The sequence below is a fragment of the Spodoptera frugiperda genome, chromosome 9 (assembly GCF_023101765.2).
Source record: "Spodoptera frugiperda isolate SF20-4 chromosome 9, AGI-APGP_CSIRO_Sfru_2.0, whole genome shotgun sequence".
Classification (NCBI taxonomy): Eukaryota; Metazoa; Arthropoda; class Insecta; order Lepidoptera; family Noctuidae; genus Spodoptera; species Spodoptera frugiperda.
In genome coordinates this window covers 6,803,248-6,824,586 of record NC_064220.1, presented here as the reverse complement: position 1 = coordinate 6,824,586, position 21,339 = coordinate 6,803,248, and the positions used below count along the sequence as shown (strand labels likewise).

Sequence of the window (21,339 nt, the reverse complement as noted above, 5' to 3'; positions counted from 1 at the left end):
TTCCGTGTCCGGTAAGCACCTGCGTCAGGCGGTAGGTGAGGACGCCGTGACACCTCTCTGGCCACTCCTCAAAGAGGGGCTGACTTATGCATCAGCCCTACAGTGGACGTCATCTGTGGTTCTGATGGTTCTATGAGGCGCGCAGCACGTACAGGTCTGTCAGAATCTATCTGGATCACCTCTACATAATCTCTGTTTGGCAATCAGGTCGAAAATGTGACTACAAGTCCAAATTCTGGCAAATGTGTAGTCTGTTAGTAGTGTTTTATGATACCCACGGAAAGATTTGAGTCTCTGATGTATATTTTTCTTACAGCTACCATATACCTTAGTTTTTAAATTCCTTATAAAACACACATAACACACAATTTGGTAGAACAAAATTGTATAGTTTATAGTGCGTATAGTACGTACCTATTTCCCACAGGTAAAGTAGTTCATAAAATGGAAGGCCAACGTCGTCATAAATTGGACAGAATCCTTCAAATTGTCACTCAAAATTTTATACGGACATACATGCATACATAATACGCCTTTAAATTCTCGAATGGGTAGACAGAGACGCACATTTTCAATGAAACAGTCACTTTCTACCAAAATTATGTTTTAAGTAAGTACCGTATAATTGTTGCGAGCCTTGCAAGTTACTAGGAATTGAAGTAGGAATAGAATGGAATGTTTATTCAGTACGAGTCTGACACTCTCTCGCCTCACCCAAGGCGGGAGAAGTCAATTTATTACTTTTCCTACTCAAAAAACGACTATGTAATAGTGTGATTGTCCATACGTCGGAGAAATTACGAGACACCATGCTACTTACTTTAATCTTTAAAATTTAAAGGTTCCAATGACGCTTTGATCAATCAGGTAAATAATTGAAATAAATCACTTTTTAACTGGATATTGGTGTTACATTGTTTTCACACAATTGAACCAACGAAACAATGTAACATCGATTTGTCGCGAATCTGATTGAAAAAGTGTAACCTATGGAGTTTCTTGCTCGTTCTTCTCAATAGGAATCTACACTTTGGAACGAGCAAATAGTTTCACTAGAGGACTGACAGACAGACTGACATTTTATATACAGGTTGTAGTTTTGAAATCACAACAAAACTCGGGAGCATGTCACAGTAGTCATAAATGTTCGATTTAAAATAAGGTTTCTGGTCAATAGGTAAACACGGCTATAATAAATTATTTAAATTTGTCAGTATTTTAGAATTTTTAAAAAAGGTTTTTAGGGAATTGGTAATAATATCAAATACCTACCTAGTGTTTGAGTTTTGTGTGTAATGCCGCGTTTTAAGCTAGTTACATAACGTTCGAAATGTGATAGGCGTCCTTTTTTTTATTGATTTGGACTGAGAATCAATAGCCGAGTTACCTCCTATATTTCTCGGCTTCATAACGACACCTTGTATATTTTTTTGTTTAATGTTTAAAATTCCTGATCTACTTGAAATGCCTAAATGATGTTAACGTTTAGTTTCCCTTCACTTAAAAGTAGTTAAAACTAAAAAAAAAAACTTTTACTCTACCAACAAGAAAATCTGATTTTATATGATGACTAACAGAGTACTTGTAGTCGTTGAAAATCGGATAGAATTCCATCGATTCCTGTGGAGAGCCATTCAAAGAGTTAGGCTGGTTGTTACGTATCTACTTTCAAGGAACGGCAAACGTACAGTTGGAGGCAAAAATGTTTTAGATATTGTTTTTGCTATTTATTTCATTTGTTTCAGTGGAACAGTAAATGGATTGATTAAAGATTTTACTTGTTTTTGGAGTTTGATCCCTTGTTTGATTTCTTCATGACTTTTTATGTTATAAGTTCCATTTAACAGGGGTTTATTAACCGAGCTCTATCCTAAAATCCATATCACTGAGAAACTAAGTTACTAACTATCCCAATAACATTTTGCATGACCCGGTAATCAAATTCGAGACCTCATACTTGTCAGTTGCACTTACGATTACACTACAAATAAGACAGTCTTGAAATTATGTATGTGCTCTGCCTACCCCTTCAGGGATTTAAAGGCGTGAATTTATATGTGTAAGAAAATAGCTTTTCAGTTATATTATTGAATCCTTTGTAAGCCAATGTCTGGTTGAAGGCTCCATTTTTCTCTTGAATATGTTCAATATTTCTAGAAATAAACTATAACTGGCATATTCAAGATAAGTTTTCTGATGCCTTTGTAATGCAGGAAAAGTATTGTATATTTATTTATTGGTTAGCTTATTCTTTTTGACTAGGTACTGGATAAAAGATGTATAGTAAAGTAGTCAAGGATACATTTAGATTTAGACTAATTACTAAAATTGGAGTGTGTGTTTTTTTTTATGAAACATGCCGGTAATCGAGCAGACGTATTACCTGATGGTAAGCAATCGCCGCCGCCCATGGACACTTGAAACACCAGAGACTTTACAAGTGCGTTACTGGCTTTTTTGGGGGTGAGGAATTTAAGGGTTGTTGTTCGGGAATGGGGATGGGGAAGATTGGGAAGGGGGGAATTGGGCCTCCGGTAACCTCACTCACATAACGAAACACAACGCAAGCGATGTTTCACGTCGGTTTTCTGTGAGGCCGTGGTATGACTCCGGTCGAGCTGGCCCATTCGTGCCGAAGCATGGCTCTCCCACACTTAAAACGTGTGTTTGTAACATTAATATAATATACATGTATATTTTACTAAATGCTTATGAATATAAAGTACCATTCATCATCATCATCAGCCTATAAGTGGCTATTGCTGACCAAAGCCTCTCCTCACATGGAGAAGGTTTGAGCATTAATTACCACGCTTGCTCAATGCGGGTTGGCAATTTCAAACTTATAATTAGAAATTATAAGCCCAGATTTCCTCACGATGTTTTCCTTCACCGTTTGTCAGTGGTGTCTAAATTATCTTAGAAAGTACATATAACTCGGAAACAGTCACAAGGTTTCGATACTTGGTTTCGACCCCGCTCGGGACTACCATGACATCCATACATGAAAATAATATTTTTTACATTTTTTGTCTGTCAAAAGTTAGTAAGCTATAATATCGGGTTTAAAACAAAAAGTCTTTAAATTGTTTTATTTCAGACGACAAGACGTAAGGAAGTTTCAGAATAACTTGTTTTCAATACTCTACCGTGATTCAATAATTCTATGAACTTTCTTATACCTACTACAGTTATATGAATGAATTACTTTGAAATAACTATTTATGAAGAGCGAGAAACTCAGAAATGTTCAACAATGACTTTAATTAAAATAATAATTAGCTTTCTTTGATACTAGCTTCTGCAAGCGGCTTCGCCTGCATTCCCGTAGGATAAAAAGTATTCTATCACCCAAGTCAGCTCATACCCTCTCTGTATAACAAACTTCATCAAAATCCGTTCAGTAGTTTCAGTGTGACTGACGGACAAACATCCAAACAAACAAACTTTGACATTTATAATATAAGTGTGATTTTAATTATTTGTTGTTGACATTCCTCATTAAAATGGTCAGACATTTTATCTTAGTTTGCATATCTATTAAGGTCATAGTTTGTTCTATACTTTTTTGCTCTGAGAGGGTAAGTAGTGGTCTTCTTATATATTTTTATGGTATAAGTTGGTAAACGAGTAGACCGATCACCTGATGGTAAGCAATCGTTGCCGCCCATGGATAACCGAAACACCAGAAGCGTTACAAGTGCTTTGCCAGTCTTTTGGAGGTTAGGAATTTAAGGGTTTGTTGGGGAATCAGGTATTGGGAAGATTGGAAAGGGGGGTAATTGAACCTCCGATAACCTCACTCATGCTTAAATTGTGCTAGGGCGTCCTACTTTCTCCTACGGTAAAAAATATCATCATCATCATCATCATCATCATCAGCCGAGAGACGTCCACTGCTGAACAAAGGCCTCCCCCTTGGTCCTCCTCTAATAAATATCATGCCAATATAATTATAAGTTACGTTAAAGATCAAATATTTGAAACTTACAAAACAGATCAAGTTAAAGATCACCTAATTTAAAGTTATACAACAAGTTTGATGGAAACATTTCTTTATAGAAACTCAATATCTATTTATACATATTGAGGACTTAGTTCTATACAGGAGTAACGCCTTAAATATAAATTCTAATCTATAAATAGAAACACCAAAGGAACAATAATAAAATAAAGGAAAATCCCGTCCCACATACCGGTCGCTTACTACCTTTTGTAAGTAAAGTGGTATTTCTATTTATAATACATAGAAATCCAAATTTCATCACTATTTAGTATAAAACAAAGTCGCTTTTCATTTTCTGTGTAATATAGACACAGAAAATGAAAAGCTTGAGAGCTCTGATCTTTGGAACTACGCAACGGATTTTGATGCGATTGTTTTAATAAACTGGGAGAGTAAAGAAAAATGTTGACATTCACAAATGAGTGAGAAAAATTGGTAAATATGTAAAATAAACTTTATTAAAACTTTCGTGGGACATACTAAATTTATCATTATGATCGGCTTACTCGCGTAATTATTTGACGACGAACTCGATTAGTTTCAAGCCATGCTTTTATTTTGAGGGGGGAAAATCATCCAATTACTTCTTTCGCCTTGGTTGAGACGAGAGGGAGTTTTAGACTCTTACTGACTAAAAACCACCCCGTTCCTACTCTTACTTTTCGAGCCGGAGACTTGTTAACCTGCCAGGTAGTGCACAGGTCAAGCCATGCTAGAGGCTCATATTCATGAGCAGCATTTCACAACTCACGACGCGGCGACTGTCACGTACGTGTATTAGCCGAAAAACATAATAGTTAATAAACTTTATTATTCTAAATTATATCTTAATTTTCTCCTAAGTTGTTTTACACCATTTTAATTACCGTACTATTATATAAAATTATGTAACTGTAATGACTTAGTCTGCTATACTAAAAGCAATATTGTATCTCATATCATCCTTTTAGTGTTCCTAATTATTTATTTAAAGACTTTAAGAGAATAGCATAATATAATATTTTATACACATTACTCATATAAACTTACGCCCTTGGGATCAAAAACTACTAAAGAGACGTACTATGTTACTTATATGTTTCTTTAACTATATATACTTAAAAGTATTTTTAATGTAGTTTTTAAGTCATCATTGTTGTAAAAAGCTTCTTTAAACCCACTTATGTGTAGAAGACTCATGTCTCATGTCTTCTACACATAAGTGGGCTTGTCATAATCTCCACGACTGGTCAGTGAACTAGAGATCGCAGTTTAAAAGTTTCTGATTCATAGCTTAGCACTGGTGGAAATGGACTCAGATATACGATGTTTTTTATGTGGAAAGATGCGTGCTATGTATATGTGATATTGATACTCGAGTTGCTACTCGTGTAGCTACTTTGCGGCGACGCATCTTCATAGCACATCTTAGTATCGGTGGAAATGATCACATAGTTTCACAGCTTAGCTACTACATCTTCGTAGCACAGCTACATAACACATCACTGGTGTAAAATCATCGTTTCGACCCTGTAATCAAGAGTCGCTATCCCGACTATCAAGCCAAGAGAGTAAAAACTTTGCAATCTCAGAATAAATTATGTTGCTCCCATTTCTTCAACATAGGAAATTATTTCACAAACATAAGTTAGTAACTTTTATTAAAAATACGTTCAAGTTTGAAATTTGACTGTCAGTGTATAGAATAAGATTACTTTTTCGTGAGTGATATTATTTTAGATTGCCTCGTTGGTCGAGGGATTACAAGTGCGACTAGGATTCGATTCCAGGGTCGGGCAAAGTATTTCTGGGCTAAAAAAATTCTGAGTAGTAGAACGGAAGCTGGAAATGTGCCCAGTAAATGGCAATAGGCTCACTCCCTATTACATGCGACTTATAACACAAATGGTGAAATCAAATGTGTGTATATTGTATAGCGGCATTATGTGCCGTAATGTGCACCTCTGCATACCCCTTTGGGGATAAGGGGCGTTATGTTGCATGTTATTATTTTTGTTTTATATGTTAGGTGGAGTGTTCGAAAATACGCTTTAATATACAACGTGATAGGAGTGGGACTTCTAACCCGTAAAGGCTGAGTACTACATCTAATTGTATCTACAAAAAAATTATATGGGGGATTCCCCCCTCCCCGAAAAATTATGGCTATTTTAATATTTTTTTTACTTTATGTGATATTAAAGGTTGTATGCGTCGTAGAAACAAAAAAAAAACGACAAACGGTAGCTAATAACCTTGGCTAACTAATTCATTACTGATTTCATATGTTTGATAATGTTTTGGTGAGAAAAAAAAATCATTTCTGAATTATTTTTACCGAAAAAATCGCTATTTTTCAATATTTTCAATTGGGGTTTCAAACCCCCATATTATTTTTGTTGTCGATAAAATTTGATGTAATACTCAGCCTTAACGGGTTAGAAGTCTCACCCCTATCACATTGTATAAGGCTAAAGCCTTACACGTGTAACAACCAAAACAGCGGTAAACGTAAAGGACGTAACATTAATTAGTTTTATGTGAACTGTGTAGTCCAATATGCTCGAAGTGTATAAAAATTTCATGGCGGCCCAGAGGTTCAAGGCTTCCATGAAGCTTCTCATGTGCATAAGGGTTTTTTTTTTGAGGGGGGAAAATCATCCAATGACTTTTTTCGCCTTGGGCGAGGCGAGAGGGAGTGTCAGACTTTTACTGACTAAAAACCACCCCGTTCCTTCTCCTGCTTTTCGAGCCGGAGCCCCGGTAAACCCGCTAGGTTGTCCGCAGCTCCGGGTGTGCATAAGGGTACGGTTTCATTTGCGATCATAGAACTAAAGATGTACTCACAACAGAGACTAAAACCAGGGAAACAAAAAATATAACTCACTTTAACAGCTAAATCGCAGTTATACCCCAGCTAATTTTCATTATTCTATTTTTTTTATATTTTAAACATTTTTAGTATAGCCGATATGACTCATCAATTAGTTAAGATCAATAATGCAACCAAATGTTACAGAAAAGTATTGCTCGTTTAAAAACACCGTATTCGAAAACCCATCCCGATAGGTTTCAGTAACAATATTTGCGGTTTAACTGAAATGTTACGGTACTTTAAATAAAATTCACTAAAACATTGAGTTGCTATTTTAATTCGATCGATTGCTTGAAGTAAATGGCGTAGGTGGGTTTTAATAGATTTAAAGCTGCTTAAAATTACTATTATTAGCAACAAAGTTTCCAAGACCTGTGATCATAAGTGGACACTTGCAACATCATGAGTATTACGAGTGCTTTGCCGACTATATAGAGTTACGCCATTTTTAACAGCAATTGTGACATTAATAACTGGATTCTGGCAATAACCCCCTTCCCAATTCCTAACCCGCAAAAATCCAGCAACGCACTTGTAACCCCTCTGGTGCATCGGGTGTCCATGGGCGGCGGCGATTGCTATCCGGTTTTTTCTCTAACTAATGTAATTTAGGGTTAACTGTAACTTACATTTCCTACCTAGTTATTGTACTGGGAATTATTAAATGTAGTTTATGGTCAGTGTGGGCAGAGAAGGCAGCCATTTTGTAAAAAAAAAAAATGTAGAAGCTTGTAAAGGTGTTTTTAAATAGAATTGGAATAGATTTTATATTTGAGGGGGGGATCATCCAATGACTTCTCACTCCTTGGGCGAAGCAAGAGTAAGTGTCAGACTCTTACTGACTAAAAACCTCACGGTTCCTACTCCTGCTTTTCGAACCGGTGCCCCGGTAACCCGCTAGGCAGTCCGCAGCTGGCCATAAGCTTGCCTCTTAATTACATGGGATATGTTAAAAAATATGAACTGTTATCTATCTGGACCTCGAATTTATTATTATATTATATTTGGGACCACGGTATCCCCGTACGTTAAAACACCCGTGGAATGAGTTGGGTGATAATTAACGTATTGTAATATGTCACACGGTTTGTTGTTCTGTTATTTAACAATCGTCAAAAAAAGTATCGTCACGCCTTTTATTCTCGAAGCGGTAGGCAGAGGTGCACATTACTGAGGGTAAAATTGTAGGTACGTCCTCTTTTCAACACTTGTGTTATAATTCCCATGTAATAGGGGGTGAGCCCATTGTCATATTACGGACTTCATGCTACTACTGCTTCGAAAAACTGAATCAAGCCTAGCAACACTTTGCGCGTCGCGGGAATCGAACCAAAGAACTCGACCAACAAGGTAACAATATTAGAAAATAACACAGGGATGTAATAATAATAAGAAAATAGTTTATAGTACCTAACGATGACTAAAAAAGTTGTAGTACGACAAAAATAGACATACATATGTACTATTTTACATAGGTGAAAAGTAACATACTTTATTAATATGGACACTTATGAAGAACAAATATAAGGAATGTGATATTAAAATTATTATCTTTATATTTGTAGTTACAAGAATGTGTTGATAAGCGATCAGATATTAATAATTTCAATATATAAGTTCCCAATTTATGAATGGACAAGTTTATTAATGCCAATTATAGGGATTATTTAATTTTAGTAGAAATGCTTAGAAAATATCTTTTTATATGCTATTATGGGATGATTTTTTATGGTATAAGCCGGTAAACGAGTACACGGATCACCTGATGGTAAGCAATCCACCTGAAACACCAGAGGTGTTACAAGTGCGTTGCCGGCTTTTTGGGGGTTATGAATTTAAGGGTTTTTGGGGAAATCAGGGATTGGATAGATAAGGAAAAGCAAGCGTTGGTTCACGTCGGTTTAATTAAAAAATGTACATTTTACGCGTTTTAAAAATGTGTAATATGCTGTTTTCTTAAAAACTGGTTATATTTTTTTTCAGACCTAGTTAAATCATCGTAACCCGCTATTTTGATCCATTTTGATAATGTAATAGCTAAGGCCTTTTGCATTTACTTAATTTTCAATTGAATTATATAATGACACTAGCGGACCCGACAGACGTTGTCCTGTCTACACGTCTTTAATTTGAAAATTTGTCGGATCTAATGTAAAACATTCCAAAATCAGCAACTACTAATAAATTAAAAATTAATTAAAAAAACATTGTCCAGCGAAAAAAAAATTGTGAATCTAAACCATTCTCAGATCCCCTTGAACACATACAAAAAAAATCATCAAAATCGGTCCAGTCGTTTAAGAGAAGTTCAGTGACATACACACTTACAGAAGAATTATATATATAAAGATTAGATAGCCAGTCCGATCACGATCACCAGCTAAATAACATCCTGTATTGACTAATTAATATTATTAAATTGTAATTCATAAATAAATATTTTATCGAAATCCCGACTGTCGAAACATCCTTCGTATTTTTTTACATGAGTATGATAATAGAACATTATATGAATATTGATATCTATATCTTTTACAAGTTTTTAACTTGCAATGCATGTATGTAGCTATGTATGTATGCGTGTGAAGTGGAATTTAGCAAATAAATTTCAAGGCAAATATCCTCATTCGATTGAGCTAAAATTTTCTATACACGTTTAGTCTGCATGACCATAAGTGCTTAATTAATTAAATGTTTAATTCAAATGATGTATAAGTTCGTCGTAACATTGGATATACTCGTATAAATCCATAAATACGTTTTTCGTAAGATAGGTATCGCGATGTATCTCGTATTTCTTTATAACAAAGAAGGAAATATTTAATTTGTCTCCGATTACTATTACTAGTAATTTTGAATGCCATTAATGATTGGATGCCTGCCTTCGGTTTAATTTGTATACCACTTGAGATATAATGTATGTTGTGCTTACCTATAAGAGATTGATGCACTAGTATTTAAGTTATTCATAAATCTAACCTGTGTATTGTATCTGTTTAATATTTTTTGGTGAACTTCTTGTTACTTTGTTCTCACATAGTTGAAGCAATCGAAACAATGTAACTAAGAATTGTATTGTGAATCTGATTGAAAAAGAGTAACCTATGGAGTTTCTTGCTCGGTCTTCTCCATAGAAATCTACACTTTGGGACGAGCAAATAGCTTCACTAGAGGTCTGACCGACAGACAGGCGTTATTAATATTGTTATACATATTTACTTTGACGTTCAAAAGTGTCTTCCTTGACTTTGAACCAGATAAATAAATATAAGAAAATTACATATCCGATTTTCCGTATATCTTTGTATATTATAATAATGTATCGCAAACTCTGGTTTGTTAGCTTTACTTTCAGTAATATAATCTTTGCACATACTTTATGTATTTGTGAATGTAAATTGAATCTACATACTTAATTCATATTTCGACAGCCACTTTTATATTTAAATAAGTTACGAAGATTTCTTGGCGATGGTAAGGCTAAGAAAAATTTGAAAAATAATTATGGTTATTGTATAATGTATTTGCTTCAAATAATTTGGTAAAACTGTAACTTTGATGGTTATATTTTAGATTATTTTAAAATGTTTATTTTCAAAAAATTTTTCTTTTTAGGTATTTTTAAGTTGTAAATAATTTAGTCATAGTTATTATTAGTAACGAATAACCTTTTTTGATCTCAATAAAAAAGTGAAAAATATGTTTAAAATGTAAGCGATTGTAAGGTACTTTATTTTAAAATGATTTAATATTTATTTTTATATGATTTTTCACAATATAATTTAATACAAGACGCACTAAAAATTGTTATTCCCTTCCGTTTAAATATAATATTGTTTTCTGCATCTAAATAAATTGAATTACAAAAATATAATCAACGTACTTTTTAAAAGTAATACTTCTCCGTAAAATTATTTTATTTATAAAAAAAAATGTATATTATCACATCGTCATACCAATAAATAAAAATATATAAACTCCGTAATATAACACTGCCCAACAAATTTATTATTAATTTCCCCTCAAACAAAAAAAAAACTCCTACCACATAAAATCATAAAAATAAAAAAAATATTAAATAGTTTTAAACTTACCTTATGTGTTCGTAGTCACGTAAGGTTTGGCACACGCGATGTTAATGCGGCGTGCTTGAAGCCCGCCAGCAAACAACTGTGCGCTGAACTTTCGCCACTGGCTTTTATAAGCAACCGAGAGCCAATCGTGACTGGGCGGGCGGGAGATGTTATACCTAGAGGAAAGCAGTGGTCACTTATGAAAAGTGCTTTTCTGTATGTGCTATGTTTTGTTGTATAGTTTTTCCTTTTTGTTTTTTAATAATAATTGTTTATTATTCGTTGTATAGTGGGTATGTATGTCTATTTGAATATTATTAAGGGCCGATTTTTCTAACGCCGGATAATTTTATCGGAGAATTTTTGATGGGTTTTCCATGCAAAAGAATCTCAGATGTCAATTTTATTGTATGAATATAAAAGTTTTCTGTTAATAGAAAAATCGGTCGTTACTGCCGTACTTCAGTCATTTAATAGTTACTTCCTTAGCTATTGTTTTCGGAACAAAATCGTTACTAAGGAATAGTTTAAGTAATCATCAAATATCTCGGAAGTTAAAATAGTTTTAAAGTGTGATTTAGTTCAATACGAGTGATATGATTTATGTTCAGAATTTAATAAAAAAATGTAAGTAGTGCTATGTTTCTTTTGTCGAATGTCAAAAATAAAATAAGATGTAAGTAGAGTTGACTTCAGACCCTTTTTCACATATTGTAGATTTAAGAATCCTGTGTCGTGGGTGCGTTTTCACATTTGTGGATCACGCAAAGAGTTGCTTGGGAATCGAACCCGCTACACGTTGCGTATTATCCGGTTGTCCAGCCATCGCGTCAACCGTGCATTCAAACAAGGTATTTCTATACAAAATTTCAGGACGTTTTCAGTACATATGGTAAAGCTTTAGGATTTTCACTGAAGTGTACTATTAATTCTCCTGTATTACAGCGAAGACACGTTCCACAATTTCAGGCTGCAATATTATAAACTTTATGTTTTCGGTAGGGAAACTAGAGATGTGTAGTTATTGCCATATTTTTGGCAAGAGATATGTTAAGTTTGATTTCTGAATTTGAAAAAAAATAGTACTTTATATTATAAAAAATGTAGTTTCGTATTAAATGATAATGATAAATGATATTTATTTTGCAAATAGGTTATGAAATAACACTTTTACATGTCAATCTCTTAAATAACTAGATGAGGCCGGCATTTCCTATCCGACTACTCTGAGAAGAAATGCCGAAACAAACTCAGAGGTCATAGTCTCTTTTAAAGTCCAGACAAAATCAAATAAAGATGTCGGAGTGTATTAAAATTTTGGTCCTGTCCCATGGGTAGGTTTATAAAATATTCACTTGCATATCACACCCAGACCTGGAACAATAATTTGTGGTTCTTACAAAGAGTTCTTAGAATAGCAGCGTGACAGTCGTTGTATCGTGTGTCGCGGAATGCTACTCATAAATATTCTTTTTTTTTTTCTGAGGGGGGAAAATCATCCAATGACTTTTCTCGCCTTGGGCGAGGCGAGAGGGAGTGTCAGACTCTTACTGACTAAAAACCACCCCGTTCCTTCTCCTGCTTTTCGAGCCGGAACCCCGGTAAACCCGCTAGGTAGTCCGCAGCACTCATAAATAGTCTAGTTCCTCGTTAATTACTTACGTGAGTAAGCCAAAAAACATAATAATAAATTTAGTATGTCTCACGAAAGTTATAAGATAAACAATAGTTCTCCCGTGCGGGAATCAATCCTGTGACTTGTTGCGCTGCGGCCAGTTGCCTAGCCATCGAGCCAATAAATGAGTCGTCACAATTATAACTATTCGGAGCTGCGGAATACCTAGTGGGTTTATTGGGGCTCCGGCTAAAAGGGCAGAGGTAGGAACGGGGTAGTTTTTAGCAGAGAAGTCATAGAATTAACTTCCCTCTTAAAAAATCCCTTTGGGAGAAATTGAAGACTTTATATCGTCTTAACAAAGAATACAAAGGTATATAATAATACCGCCCATGCAATTAAGTTCCATTTAAACTAACTTAGTCATTAAACAATTATCATAAACTTATTTACAAACAAGTTCCAAGTAATCTTGTTCTTTGAACTTTTTCTGTATTAAATCTATGTAGTTAAGAGTGAGATGTTTGATACAAAGGGTCCTGTATAACAAAGGAAATAGCTGGTTGTTAAAGGGTGGGCTTGTACTATAACTATTTATATTTTTAAGCACTTTGTTTGAAATACAAAATTGTCGAGTTAAAATTTAAGCAAGTTCCTCAATGCCTATTTTTTTAACGTTGCCCTGTATTAGGGTTTTCTCCTGTTTCTTGGGTGCTTTTACAAACATACAAGTTTACATACACATGACAGTTGCTCCTTGCGGGTATCGATCCCGCTACTCGTTACACAGCAGTCGCCCGGGTTGCCCAGCCACCGCACCAACCAGAATTGTAACTGGGTGATATGTGTATGTTTGTGAACGCACACACGACATACGAATAGATCTCAGTGTTGGTCAATGTTTTAAAAAGCAAAAAAAAGAAATCGTAGAGAAGTTTATAATTTCTAATTTAAAATTGCCAATCCGCATTGAGCATACGGGGTGCCGGGCCTTTGCTCAGCAGTGGCTACTTATAGCCTGTCGATAATTGTTTATTGCCGGGCTTAGCAATAAGTGGTCTAGTGGGAACACTAATAGGGTTCAAAATAAAACGACTATTGTGTTCAGATCAGTGCGAGAGGGACGGAGCTATACAACCTACATAGCTCCGTCCCTCTCGCACTGATCAATGATTGACCATTCTGACACAATTGTAATAGCAGACTAAGGCCCCTGATCTGCTGGTTCAAACTCATGTAACGAAACCATATCGCGATGTATTTCGATCCCAACGCCATCTATCGAACGATGGGTAAAACTTTTTAAAACAAATTGATTTTATAGTTTCTACTTTTACATATTGGTCACACACAATAATGTTGATGATAAGGACAGTCCAGTCGTAACAAGAAGGTTCCGTGCTACAGCCTACGGATCCCTAAGAAACTAAGAAAACAATATGATTCCGAGTTTGTGAAATAAAAGTAAAACTTTATAGACGCGATGTTATCCGTTGTTATGGAAGTGTGTTGGTTGAATAGTTTTCAAATGTAGGCGTTATTGCTTCTTCCTAGAAATGCAGTTTTATATTTATATACTTTAGTACTTTACTTACTGCCGTACTCAGAATTGTTTCATAGTCACTTTACCCAATCATTAACTACAATTGTTTTCGGAACAAAATCGTTACTAAGGAATAGTTTAAGTAATCATTAACCGTCTCCGAGTACAGTAGTTAGAAATAGATAATTTTGATGTGGAAAACCTTCAAAAAGCATATACATACCTGCTCCAGAGCACCTACGGCGCAAACAATCATTCATACACATAGCTCAGCAATGGTAGAAATAGATTCACTAAGCTATGTATTTTATATGGAAAGATGTGCGCTATGGATACGTGCTGTGGATGGCTTCCCTATTATCGAAACATCGCATACTCAAGCTGCGCATCTTCTCTCTTCTATCGAAATGTGCTATGGCATAGTGCAGCTTAGCATCGTACATCGTACAGCTTAGTATCGGTGGAAACGGTCACATAGTTTCACAGTTTAGCTATTACATCTTCGTAGCATGGCTACATAGCACATCTCGGTGGAAAAGCATTCCAATAATAAGCAATATATTATATTAAATGTAAGTTCTACCTCCTCTGAAGTAATGTGTATGTATCTATACGAACAAATGTACATGTATTGGTTTCCTTGTTTTATCTGAATCATACTGTAAAAGTACACCTATATTATGTTTCTTTTTCACATCAGTAACTTGAGTTCATGGAAGAATGTTGATATACACAATATCTTGAGTTCACGCTCACTCTGGTAACGCAGCGATGTGAAAAGATAAAAAAAAACTCAACGAGTTATTTGAAAAAAAGATTATTTTCATCTTAAGACAAGATTTTCATGCTATCTCTTTCATAAAATTTGTAAATTCATTATCTTTTTTCTTAAAGTGCATAGATTTAAAGATTAAAAAAAATGACAAAACATACACTTTTAACTGACTTTAAGAAACAAAGTTGAGTTTGATATGTACGCATGTAAATAACTACGGTACAAATTCTTCTTACAAGATTCTTCAAGAATATTGAGTCTAATTTTTGAGTCGTGCAAAGAATTATTCAGTCTTTTTTGTTTATGAAAATCTTACTTGTAGAAAGAAGTTTGGAAAGATGTCTGGTAATAAACCCTTATGCGTTGATCGCACTACTCTCTGTCTCTCGCTTCTTTTCCAAAATGGGAGCGGGAGGCGGGAGAAGCCATTAAATACTCACTAATCGACTAAATTATCAACGTTTTGAGAACTGCACTCTTAGTACGAGTTTACATTCCGTTTAACGAAATCGAAACGAGAGCGCGTTCGGTGCTTTGATTGGCCGCCCAAATTAACTAACCATCAGAGCGCCGAAAACTACTGTAAGTACTCAAGAATTCCGAGACCCATAACTTGATAGTCATAGTTCACAAATGTATCAAGACATACAATACATTTTGTATATATGCATGTATGTTGATTTATATGTTATCGAAAAATATCATATTGCGCATATATTTTCCTCTCGTTTTTCGATCTAAGCATGTGGTTATATGTATTATAGTAACTTGATAAAAGATTGCGATTGCATGATGTTCACCAATCAAATAGCTTATAAATTGATGGGGTGGAATGGGAGATAGATGCGAGTGATTCTGTTATAGTCTAGTTTGAAGATATATTTGGGTTATATGAATTTATCTTGAGATTCAATTCGTATCTGGATTTTATTAGTCAAAATGCTATGGTCTACTTACTTGACAAAACATTGTATCAGTTTGACTTTATACAATTCTATTACTGACATCCTAAACTCGACTGTAGGTACTTGTATCTATTAAATTGATTTTCTATGATTTGACCTAAAGCTGACAAATATATTTTTTCCTTTAAATAAAATAATACTGCACCTTCTAACTACTATTTAATTGCCAATGTTAATAACAATTAATGTATTTATCTAAAATGTTGCAAAGTCTGTAAAAGGCCACTAAGTCTTTAATACTATAATAATTCTATGACCATCATTTGTACACTTGGTTGCAATAAACGCTTTGACTTTGACTATAGTCACCATTGTTTGAAATCCAGATCATGCAAAACATCAATCGTTTAATGTTTTGGAATTGTACCCGTAAAGAGCTAAAATGTTAAATAGAGGTTTCATATACGATAGAGGTCAAACAAGCAGACTAATCACTCGATAAAAACAATCAACGCCAACATGACTGAAATTAATTCAAACAATCCCTTTCAAACAAAATCGTCCCTTAAAACCGACTTCTACTATTAAACAGGGTCGCTATTTCTATAAAAAAATAGGTCAATCCGAAAGACAAATACAAAAGTACCCATAGTCAGCTAAGTACATTATTACATGGAATTTGGGTCAGTCGACACTGTATTTAAGTACCTTAGGGTCATTACAAAAATCTCAATGTGATGCTCTTTGAATAGTTCCCTTAAACTCATGGGACCCATGGGAAATCGGGAGTAAACCGCACCAGGTCCCCATCGGATCGAACCAGGGAACGTCGGGAGATTTTTAGACCAATTTAAGATTATTTGTCTAAAGGAATAAATAAGGGGGTTAGTTAACCGACTTCGGATAAAGAGATTCGTGTTATTTGCATTTTTTTGAGTTTTTTTTTGTTATTTATAAAAAAAAAACGTTGCCCCACATTAGGATTTTCTCCTGTGTCGTGGGTGCGTTTACAAACGTACAATTCACATGCACATGACACTCAGACCCGAAACAACAATTTGTGGATCACACAAAGAGTTGCTCCGTGCGGGAATCGAACCCGCTACCCGTTGCGCGGCAGCCAGTTGCCCAGCCACCGCACCAACCGTGCAGTCAATTTTTTTGAGTGGTTGCTTTGATTATGTTGGTAGTTGAATAGTTGTCATTACGGCTGGTGAGTTAAGAGTTAAGGTTTGGATGCTGGATGGAATAAAATATTGTTGATTTTTTTTAGGTTGAATTCTCAGAAAAATCTCTTGGAATTATTGAGTATTGTATTTGGGGTTAGACAATAGAAGTCATCCTTTTATTCTGTTCTAAGTACAACGCAATTATCACGAATTGTCATGACATAAAAGCTGTTTCGATTTTAACATTTGAAATATTAAACTTCTATTCTCTAACTATTATATTCTTTAAAACTATTATAATCTCGAATTAATAAACTCATAATTAACCAGCTTCTGCCAGCGACTTTGCCCGCGTATCCGTGGGATAAAAAGTATCTTATCACTCAAGACAGCTTATACCCAGTCTGTATACCAAATTTCATCAAAATCTGTTCAGTAGTTTCAGCGTGATTGACGGGCAAACATCCAAACAAACAAACTTTCACATTTATAATATTAGTGTGATATTTGACTATTAATTATAGCTATATGCATATTGGGTACAATTCCAAACTCCGAGATACTACTGAAAAATTTTAGAAAAGTCAAACAAAGCCCAATACTTCGGAGCTGCGGACTACCTAGCGGGTAGGAACGGGGTGGTTTTTAGTTAGTAAGAGACTGACACTCTCTTTCACCTTGCCCAAGGCGAGAGAAGTCATTGGATGATTTCCCCCCCTGCAAAAAAAGCCCAGCAATACTTTGTCCGGAATCAATATCAGTTCCAAAATCCGTGACCTATGATTTCGTGGTATTCATACATTTATCTTTTTAATTTCTTTTTGTCATGATTCTGAAAATATGTGGTAGTCACATTCGTTTTAGGTACTAGATAGTGACGTGGTTTTATCGATACACTTAACATCGACATCACAATTCCATAGAGCTCATCACTCGAACTAGGAAATGATATCAGCTCTTTCTTTGTATAAATACTTAAAATAAGATACTTATTTTGGGGTCCCGCATGTAATGTTAAAAAACGCTCTTATGAGATTTTTTTCTTTGAAACTGTTGTTTGCCTACTTTTTTGACCGAGTAAAAGGTATTGGGTTTGATTCCCTGGTTGGGCAAAGTATTTTATTAGGTAAATAGAAACCGTGATGTTTATGTTATGAAACGTATCAGAACAACATTAAAAATGTTGGCAAACAATTCGAAGTTATTAATTAAAATACCTATAAAAGAAACTGCAACCTTTATAATAAAACGTCGTAGCCACTTCGTAGCGGTGTTGTAGGCGGCGTAGCATTCGTAGCACTGCGCGTAGTCGATGGAGCCAATGAATACAATAGCGGGAAATCTTACAAAATACGTTTCTTTTTAAATACATTGGTGCCTTATTTATAGGGCATCCGATATTGTTCATAACTTTATGCGAACGATATGAATGGGGTTCGACATGAGTACCGTTTAGTTATGATATTATAAAGTGTTTAGTTGTGATATAAAGTTTTAAAGTTTCAAGAAAGTATTTGTGCGAGCTGAGAGATGTCTTGGTGGTCTAGAGGTTTAGGATACCCACTTCTCAGCGTAAAGAAACCTACATTGAGCGAGCGTGGTGATTAATGCTCAAACCTTCTATGTATGAGAAGCGGTCGGCACTGATCACTTATAGGCTGTTGGTGATGATAGATGATGATGATTTTTAAAAGCATTAGGTCGCGGAGTTTGATTCCGGGCATGTTGTTTTAGATTTTTCTAAACATAGTTTTATTTTTTTTGTATAAAAATTTAAACATAGTTTTCAACGTTTTATATACTATTTAATTATATCATTCTTTACTTGGTAATTCGACAGTCTAAAAATAACTATCTACCCTCAACGTGTTAAGTGAAAACCGGTTTATTTTATGCTGTCCTTGGTCCCAAACAAATAGTTAATTTCCTATTTATAATGTTATGTGTTACATAACATAACTTCTGAGGTTTTGAAGTTCCTTAATCTAATTAATGACTATTCATTTCTATGAATAGTCATTAATTAGATTAAGGAACTTCTGACACCACCTTCCGTCCGTCTTCTTCTTCTTCTTGAATACTTATGAAATGCTCCGAAATTTCTATTTCGGAGCATTTCATAAGTATTTACGTGATTTCTGTTATACTTGAGGACGATTTTCTTTAATATAGGTTAAAAATATAATTCAGAATTTGCCCTTAATAACAATAACAAAAAAAAAATGACTTAAACACAATTGCCAAGTCATCTACTAATGAATGACAATTTTACCCAAAGCTGCGGACTACCTAGCGGGTTACCAGTTTGAAAAGGATTAGGAACGGGGTGGATTTTAGTCAGTAAGAGTCTGATACTCCCTCTTGCCTCGCCAAAGGCGGGAGAAGCCATTGTTTGATTTACCCCCTAAAAAAAAAGGAATGAGATTTTAGCAAACTCACTCATAAGCCGAACACTCATAAAACTCAATACGGTAATATAATTGATTACAAATACATGGTTAAAAGTGGGTGTACATCGTACAGTAGCATTACTATATAAATAAAAAAAAAACATACAAATACCAAATAGTGAAAAATAAAAACAAAAATAACTATACAGAACCCAGCATAATACTCGAGTACATTCTCACTCTCTAGTACAAAGTCTCGGTATTGAACAGATAACATCAGACAGAGGGCGCGTGGGTCGGCTCGCGATGACGTCACGAAACGCTGACGTCACAGTTTTGCAATGACGCCGCCATATTGGCTTCGCTTTTAGATCAAATCTTGCTTAATTTAATTTTGTAATTAAATGTATTAGTGTCACATTCTATTTGCTAAATGGGTAGGCAGAAATAGAACTCACTTTTGAGAGTTGTTTTATAGTTGGGGTGACTCTATATCTAAAGATCGCAAAATTTAAACTACTGACATTTTTTTAAACCCAGAAATCTTATAAAATGCACTTTCTAAATCTAAATCATAATATTTTTATATCAGCTTTTTTTATGGGGAAAAATCATCCAATGACTTCTCCCGCCTTGGGCGAGGCGGAAGGGGGTGTCAGGCTCTTACTGACTAAAAACCCCCCCGTTCCTACACCTGCTTTTCGAGCCGGAGCCCCGGTAAACCCGCTAGGTAGTCCGCAGCTCCGGAAATATCTTTATATCTAAAGGTAAATTTTCGACATATAATAATATGTATATTTATATTTTCATTTACTGCCTCGATGGCCGAGTGGTTGCAAATGCGACTGCCGGGCAAGGCGCAATTCCCGGGTCGGGCGAAATATTTGTGGGCTTTTTTTCGGTTTATCGAAAATTTCTCAGTAGTAGCACGGAGTCTGGAAATGTGCCCGGTATATGGCAATAGGCTCACTACTACATGGGACTTAAAACACAAATGGTGAAAAGTAGGTGTATAGCGGCATTACGTGTCGTAATGAGCACCTCTGCCTACCCCTTCGGGGATAAAAGGCGTGAAGATATTAAAAATCTGGGGGCACGGTAGTGCCCCCGCCAAGACGAGCCAAGCGAAGCGCAAGCGCAAGGGCACTACCTACCTTTTCTCGAAGCGCTTCGTCGTATTTTTGAACCTTCATAACTTGAGTTTGGGTTATACCAGATAAACAAAATTTTCAGGATATAATGTCAGTGGTAGACTTAATAAACCTCTAAAGTTTCAATTGCATAGCTCTTATACTTTAGCACGGACTTTTTGCTATTCGTCATATGGGCTTGAGCTTAAAAATCTATTCAATCTTCTAAACTCTTTCCGTGCGGCCAACTCGCCAGTTACGTCCAAGGTTTGCACGCCTACGAGATTATAGCGTAAAAACTCTGCTACGCGCTACGAACTACGCAGTACGAGCTATGGCTGTAGAATTTCCCCGTAACTTGAGTGTGAAATTAGGGCTTATCGATTTAGGTCTGGGCATGTAGGGTTAGAAACTTGGCTCTGCACGGGATCTGATTACTTTTTGACAGTGCGAGCTATATGGTCTCGTCTTGGCAACATTTAACATGAAATGTTTTTGTGGGTCATATATGTCATAAAGTTCTTTCAATATAAGTTGCGTAGGTTCAGCCGGCCCGCCTTTCATCGACGTCATACATTTACGACCAATAGCAGGGCAGCGTGTAAGTAGCCTCCTACGCAGCTTTAGATAGTGATCTATGAAACTTGTTTCGTACTACTAATAATAAATTAACTGTAGAAGTTTTTTTTTATTGGGACATTGTATTTAAGTCTAGGACTGCTTCTTTAGTAGATTGATTTAAAGGCATGAGGCTCGATTCCGAGATCTGGAATTATATTACTGTATATACTGGATATTAATATAATCCTAGATCTCGCTTTTTTTTTTAAATACCCATAACTCAGAGCAACTGGTTTGATTTCCATTTCGTACAAAGCT

The 21,339-nt window shown here is 35.3% G+C and overlaps 1 protein-coding gene across 1 annotated transcript in view; it reads right to left on the bottom strand.

Annotated features, from left to right (window-relative positions):
• LOC118271371 (allatostatin-A) overlaps positions 1-11,057 on the bottom strand; it is a 73,609-nt gene extending 62,552 nt beyond the window's left edge. The window contains exon 1 of the mRNA XM_035587450.2: positions 10,955-11,057. The gene's annotated coding sequence lies outside the window, so the exon portion shown is untranslated. The remainder of the gene's footprint in view (positions 1-10,954) is intronic.
• Positions 11,058-21,339: the final 10,282 nt, after the last annotated feature.